The following is a 7883-nucleotide window of genomic DNA, read 5'->3' as shown; positions in this document are numbered from 1 at the left end:
TCTAAGAGGTAATGGTGAGAAAGGTTAGAATTCTTGGCATTCATAGAAGCCAGTGAAAAGGCAAAGCATCAGGAGATGAAATTTCAAATTTGGAGAATAGTAAGTAGGCCAATTTGGTTGAAATCTAAAGTGTCCAGAGGGAAGTAATGTGAAATAAGTCAGAAAAGATAAGTGGAAGTAAGACATGAAGGACTTTAAAAGACAAGTTGAATGGATTCAAATCTGTACTCAAACACTTCCTACCTGTGTGACCCTGGGCAGCCACTTAAACCCATTTGTCTAGCCCCTGGCCTTCTGTTTTAGAGGTTTTACTAAGACAGAAAGTAAGAGTTAAGAAAATAAGGTGAGGATTTTCTATTTCCATGTAGTTGGAGCAATCTATTTACTCAAAAGTTTTTCCTTATACAAAATCTAAATTTAATTCCTCCTCATTTTCGCCCAATTCTCTTAGTTCTGCTTTTCAGGGCCAAACAGAACAAATCTAATCTCTGATCCATTTGATAGCTCTTCAGAAACTTAAGAGACAACTACTCCCTGCCCAAATCTTCTCCAGGATAAATATCTCCAGTTCCTTCAACAGATCCTCCTACAGCATGACCTGGAGAATCTTCACCATCCAGTTTACTCACTGTAAGATTAAAATTAATATACAACAAGTATTATATTTTGTAAGATTTATTAATAATCACTTGAAGTAGAAGAAAAGTATAGCCTTAGCAAAGAGCAGTTTCCCAGACCACATTCACAGAGAAGAGAGAGAGAGGGCAGAGTTACAGAAACTTTTACCTACAAAATGTAAGGACATAACATGGGGACAAAAGTAGGATTCTGGGAAATGAAGTGCAGGGGCACAAAATTCTAATTATACACCACCTTCACTTACCAATGTCCTTCCTAAAATATGGTCTCTAGAACTGAATACAGTATTACAGATGCTGTCTGACTAGGGCACAGGATAGCAAAACAATCAATCAGTACAAGAGATTATTATCAGTTCCATAGTCCTATATGCTATTCTTCTATTCATGTGACTTAATATTGCATTGTCTTTCTAAGGTAAGCTGTGTCCATATAAGCATGTGACTGACAGGCCAAAGGACAGGCAAGGATCCAAACAACTGAGTGTCCAAATAAATGTGAGCTCATCCAAAAGGTATACTTTCCAGTTTGACTTGTTCAATGAGTGACTTTTGTGTTCCCACTATTTTAGGACTAAGTCCTTCTCCCTATGTCTGAATGAGATTCAGCTGTGGACAGCTCCAGCCACCTCTGTACTCCAGCATCAGGGCCTTTTCATTGTGGGGCTTACCTTTTCCTTGTCAGAAGGTCTATAGTAGGCTATTGAGATAGAGGCACCCTTTTATCTAAGGGTATTGACATACTTGGGAGTGGATTAGGGAAGTGTGTCTTGAACAAACCTCCTTTGGAAGACACAAAATCATAGTACTGAGAGTTCAAAAGGACCTGAACAATCATCTGGTCCAATCAAAGAGGAAGAAATTGAGACTCAGAGAGTTCTTAAAATAACTTTCCCAAGGTCACAGAGAGGGCAGGTCCAAGATGTGAAACTAGAATGAAAGATTTAAAGCCAGAAAGGATCTCGGAGATCATCTAGGCAACTTCTCATTTTACAGATGAGAAATTCTGCTGGGTGTTCATTCTGATCCTAGAACTTTCCTTCACCCTGCTATATGATCTTAAACAAATGGCTTATATATCTCTGGTACCTCCTCAGTTTGTTCCCCCCAACATAGAGGCGACACCATACCAACACCTTTAATATAACAATAACTCATAAAAGTGAATATAAAGCCTTGGGCAAATAGGATCAAGAGTAATAACAATAGTATACCCCAGGTAACCATCCCCTACCACATGTCCTTTGTTTAAGGAGCTGATTCTTTTTTTTTTTTTAAACCCTTACCTTCCATCTTGGAGTCAATTCTAGGCCTGGCTCTCGATCCACTGAGCCACCCAGCTGCCTCCGGAACTGATTCTTAAAAGATCAATTCCATTGTGTTCTAGGCCAATTAATCAATGGGATATTTGAGGATCTCATTCTTCCAAAGGGTTCTTAGTAATTCAGCTTCTTACCTAGGCTAATATACCTCAATTCTGAATCAACTTAGGAAAGCTACAGGTTTAAGATAGATTTCAAGTCAGCAAATGAAGAAAGAGACTAAATAGTTGCTGTTGTCCCAGCAAGAATATCTTAGTATAGTTGAAAAAGAAGAGACTTGAAGTCATTCGACCCTTTTTTGAGTCCTAGCTTCAACATTTACTGTCCATGTAGCCACGAGCAACTTACTTATGAGGTCTCTGGGCTTTGTTTTCCTCCCTATTAAAAAGAGATTACATTTGTACCTCCTGCTAAAAGAGTCATGGTAGGTGGCTTAGTGGATAAAGTGCTAGACTCAGAGTCAAGAAGACCTGAGTCTAAATCTGGCCTCAGACACTTACTAGCTTTGTGACTCTGGGCTAGTCATTTAACCTCATATGTATCAGTTTCCTCATGTGTAAAATGGGGATAATAATAACAATAATAGCACCTACTTCTCTGAGTTATTGTGAGGATAAATGAGATACCTGAAACGCATTTTGCAAACCTTAAAAGCACTATATAAATGCTAATTATTATTATCCGTGGTATCATCTGAGCAGGCAGTTCCTCTACCAATGTAACTCACAGGCCTCCCAAGAACTGCTTTGGTTTAAATATGTGCATGTGTGTGAATTATTGCTACATGCTGATTATATAGCTGATTTCCAACCATCAAGAGATGTCACTCTGCATTTAACAATGTTGAGCTTCAAACGACAGACACAATTCAGCTAACAGCTCACACGATTCATGTAATTGCGAACTATTTATTACTATCCTGGGAAAACTGGTTATGAAGCTACTGTACACCTCACTGTATTATAGGTATATCTTGTAGTTCAGGGTTAGAGTTGGCATAGCAGCCCTTTACCTCTGCTCAGGGCTTGCTACTTGCCCTTCAGAAGGGGCCTTAGATTGTATTTCATCTCCTCTAAATCAAGCCATCATTCAAGCTCTAATTAAATGTCTGAAAGGTGCTTCTATGACCCAACTATGAAAGAACTTAAGGGTAGAAAAGGGAAACACTGGAGAAAGATCTAAGAAGAGCTCAAGGATGGAAGGTAGGAAAGCTCTGCGTGTATCCTCAGGTTAGTGGCAAAAATAATCAAAAGACTCCATATAAAAACCACCTGCCCAGAATCTTAGCACCCTGGAAAGTATTGCTAAGATTCTGAATAGAAAAGCAGAATGCATGTACTCCTCAAATTCTAATTAGGATCTAATTATTCCAAAACAGGGCCCTAAAGTTTCTGAAACAGGCTCTAGTTATTCTAGAATGCATTACTGGAGTGCTAAGGCAAGCTCCTATGACTATAGTACCTGCCCCCTTTGAAGTTCTAGAAGAGAGCCCTATAGTTCTAGGACATACCAATGAAATTCTAGAACAGTATCCTGTAGCACTCTTGGTATTTTAGAGTCTTATGGTTCTAGAGTGCACTCCTGAAATTATAGGTTCCTATAGCTCTAGAGTGTGTTCTTAAAATGCTAGACTATATTGCCTAAAAGCCTAGAATATAATCCTACCATCCTGTCATCACCTAGCACTGGGGCCTTGAGGAGTCATCTTGGCTAGATCTCAGACTTCAGGAATACGTGTTTATTTCATCCAAATGAGACAGTCATCTAGTATCTTCTTAAAGATCACTCAAGTAGGTCTTACCATCTAGAGGGAACACAGCTCATCTTTTCAAGATTGGAGCCATTTTTTTTAATTTTTTTTAAACCCTTAACTTTGGTGTATTGTCTCATAGGTGGAAGAGTGGTAAGGGTGGGCAATGGGGGTCAAGTGACTTGCCCAGGGTCACACAGCTGGGAAGTGGCTGAGGCCGGATTTGAACCTAGGACCTCCTGTCTCTAGGCCTGACTCTCAATCCACTGAGCTACTCAGCTGCCCCTAGATTGGAGCCATTTTAACCAAACTTTCCCTTCCAAGGCGGGAAACCAAGTTGCACTTCCACTCTGAAAGAGAAGAGGAAAGCAGATGAACAGCTGGTGTGTGCACATTTGGACAGCTCTGACAATGCATCCCTTCTCAAGGTGACAGGAACATGCAGCTGCCTAATGGGTACAGAAGTGTCTATTCTTTCTCTGTGACATTTATTGTGAAATATCTGAGTGGTACTGAGAGACATGCAAGGCTTTCTCTCTCCTTATCAGGCGACCCTGGTCAGTGTCCTGCTGTCAAGGACTAGAATAATTTATGTCAGAGCTTCAAGTGTTTACTTATCAGGCTCAAAGACTGGGCTGGCCAAAAAATCAGCCAGACTGGCTCCTTCGGACCCCTTTCCCTCCCATTCCAGTCTTTTCCTGCCAGTGGGGAAAAATGAGTTCAGGGTGTTGCTTACACTCCACCAGGCAATGACATCAGAAACAACAACAGAGAAGGTGTAAGGGCTGGTGCCATATTCTGGGCAGCCTGTGCCCCACAACTTAACTCCCACCAACATGGGAATGCCAAGAATCTTTCAGGAGCATTTCCCATCCAGGCAAAGAAACCTAAAAAATGCAGAATGGCTCCTCTGTGCCAACCCCATGTGAGACAAACATTTAGTTGTCCAAATAAATTCTCTTTCTCTTGACTAGAGGTTAGCCACCCTGAGGTACCAACTTAAAGACATTAAAGGGAAATGTACTTAAAATTTAATGGTTATAAATTGATAGATTGAAAAATTCTTTTTGCTTTTAATTTGTCAAGACAGAAATAAAACTGATTTTAGTGAAAAACTACGAGAAAACAAAATTAACAAAAATCCTCACTAAATATAGCAAAAATAAGTATCATTGGGTGCATGAGCACATTGCTTCCATTTCCACCCATTTTTGTCTTTCAGTTTTATCTTTCTCTTGCCATCTTCTCTTTTCCCCTTGACATTTTCTCTTCTTTCTTCAAATTCAACAAATAATCATTGGGCACCTAGCTACGAAGAGACAGTATCTGCTTTGCCCTCTTCCATGATGTTTCTCCTAGGACTGTTCCTGGACTGTTCCTCAGTCTCAGAGAGTCCTATAATCTCAGAGTTGGGTGTAATCTTAGGATGCCTAATCTAATCTATTCCTGAACAGCTATCTCTGCTATTACACCCCTAATGAGTGTTCATCCATTGCATGAAGACCTCCAGTGTCAAGGAACTTACTACCTCCCAAGGGAGCCTATTACATTTTAAGACAGCCCTAATCAGTAGGAAGGCTCCTTGGGCAGACACCAGTATTGCTTTGGTCTCCATAAACTGGTCTTGATGGATCTGCTGCAAGATCATCTTCCAGCCTCAGGGTCCTTTGGCCTGAATCTAATGCATGAGCTCTAGAATTGATGAGGTGAGCGTGAGAGGTAGGCACAGAGCCCAGAGAAATCACCACTAGTCTTTCTGGTTAAGCAGTATAAGTGAAGTAGAAATCATTCTGGCTTGGGATTCAAGAGACCTAACCTGAAATCCTGATTCTGACTCTCAGCAGCTGTGTGACCTTTGGTAAGTCATGTTGCCATTCTGGGCCTCAGTTTCTTCTTTTATAAAATGGAGATAACTAATGTACTCTGGAAGGAGAGGAATAAAAATCCCATTCTTAGGAACATGATCTTTTAATAAATATTTATTCTTTCTCATCTTTGTCTCTTCTCTGTCTCTCTCAGTCCCTGTTTTCCCCTCTGTGTCTCTTTGTCCTTCTTTCTCTGTATGTCTCTGTATCTCCTTCTCTTCCTCTCTTTCTTTGTTTTATTTTTCAGGTAATATGAAAAAGTGTAAGGAGCACTGAATTTGAAACTAAAAGACAAGCTCAAATGCTGGATCTGCTCTTTCTAGGCTATGTGATCTTGGATGAGTCACTGAAACACTGCACTCAGTTTCCTTGTGAATAAAACGAAAGCGTTGGACCAAATGACCTCTAGGTTGCCATATGATCTTCCAATGGGATCACTGTGATAAAAATGTCTTGAGGGCTTTAAAATGTTACAGACATGTGAATTATTATTATTATTATTGCCTGCTGCCATGCCCTTGAACCTGATCTGCTCCCTGGTCCCTGAATTCAGCACTTTCAGAATTTAATTAGGATTCTCTGTTAGTCCCAGGATTGAAACTAAATCCTACCTAGTGCTTGAATCCTGCTTCACCCCCCAAATTACCCCAAAAGGATAGATGAAAGTTAGTGGAACTGAATAGTACTTGGAAGCTGAATGGCAACAATTTGAGGTCCCTTCCTGCTCCTCTGCCTTATATGCCCCCTGCCCCTGGTGTGGTGAACATTATTCAACCTGGTTAGGGGGCTAAAAAAAGCTTGTCTAGAGTTACTAGGAAGAATTGTCTCTAATCACCTCCTACTTGACAGTGATCCCTTATATGACCCCTATTAAAATCATAATCCCCCACTCAGATGGCCCAGGGAGGATTATTGAGGTTGAGTCATGTTAAGTGGAGGGTTATCTTATCTATCACTACACACACACACACACACACACACACACACACACACACACACACACACACACACTGTCTACATTCTACACTAAGAATGAAAAATAGCCCCCTGATGCTTCTGCTGCCTGGTTGTATAGGAACAGCCCCCTTGAGGAGGAGCTGTACCAGTCAGTCTAACCAATGAATAGACAAGTTAGGTGTGGTTCAGATACCGGGAATCTGGATCCTCATTCTGCTTTTCTATATGTGGTAGGAGTTTGTTGTTGCTACTGCTGCTGTTGCCATTTGTTTTGGTTTGGCTTGGTTGCTCTCAGTTTCCTAGTAAAAGTATCTTTTTGAAAAATCCCAACCTTGTCAGTCAAATTACAAGATAAAAAGAATTTTTCCACCAATTGACAAGTACTAATTATCTAGTATATACCAAGCACTGTGCTAAGTGCTGGTAATACAAATACAAACAAGTAAATCACTACTCCAAAGGAGTTTATATTCTCGTGGAAGATATAGAAATGAGAGAGAGAGAGAGAGAGAGAGAGAGAGAGAGAGAGAGAGAGAGAGAGAGAAGAGGAGAGGAGAGGAGAGGAGAGGAGAGGAGAGGAGAGGAGAGGAGAGGAGAGGAGAGGAGAGGAGAGGAGAGGAGAGAGAGAAATGCATACATACACATAGAGAGAGATACATAGATATAGATAGACAGGTACATACATACATTCTTACATAGACAGAGAGAGATGCATATGTACACACATAGAGAGATACAAAGATAATAGATAGACAGGTAGATACATAGATATATAGACAGAGAGAGATGGCATATAGATGTATATATATATATATGTATACAGAATGAACATGAAGAAGAATAAATACATATCGATATAAGATAATTGGAAAGGGATTGCCATAGTAGTTGGTAGAGGATTCTATGAGGTAAAGATGAGGAGGAAGTAGTTCAGGCATGGAGAATAACTAATCCAAAGGCATGGAAATAGGCCACATGTAAGGAACAAAGAATACGCCATTTTTACCGAACTATAGAGTACGAGAAGAGAAGTACTTCATATATTTTGAAGAGGCATAGTATGACTCTGGTGGGATGAGAAGGGAGTGGGTGAGCAGTAGCTAGCCTAAACCAGATTTGGATCTCTGGATTACTCAAGTGAGCTGGAATAGAGGAAGCAGGAAACCAGGAAGACTAGTTGGGGAAGAAGGGCCATTGGTCTCTTCCCATCTGGGCCAGTCCTTCACAACCCATTATGATCACTCATAAGACATAAGCAAGAATAGCATCTCAACTGCTTTTCTATAAGCTGACTGTAGATAGAACTTAGTGTTTCAGGTCAGAAGCCCAATGACATTTCTCTGTGCTTATT

The sequence above is a fragment of the Gracilinanus agilis genome, chromosome 2 (assembly GCF_016433145.1).
Source record: "Gracilinanus agilis isolate LMUSP501 chromosome 2, AgileGrace, whole genome shotgun sequence".
In the NCBI taxonomy this organism is placed as follows: Eukaryota; Metazoa; Chordata; class Mammalia; order Didelphimorphia; family Didelphidae; genus Gracilinanus; species Gracilinanus agilis.
The sequence above is the reverse complement of the archived record's forward strand: the minus strand, read 5'-3'. Positions refer to the sequence as shown.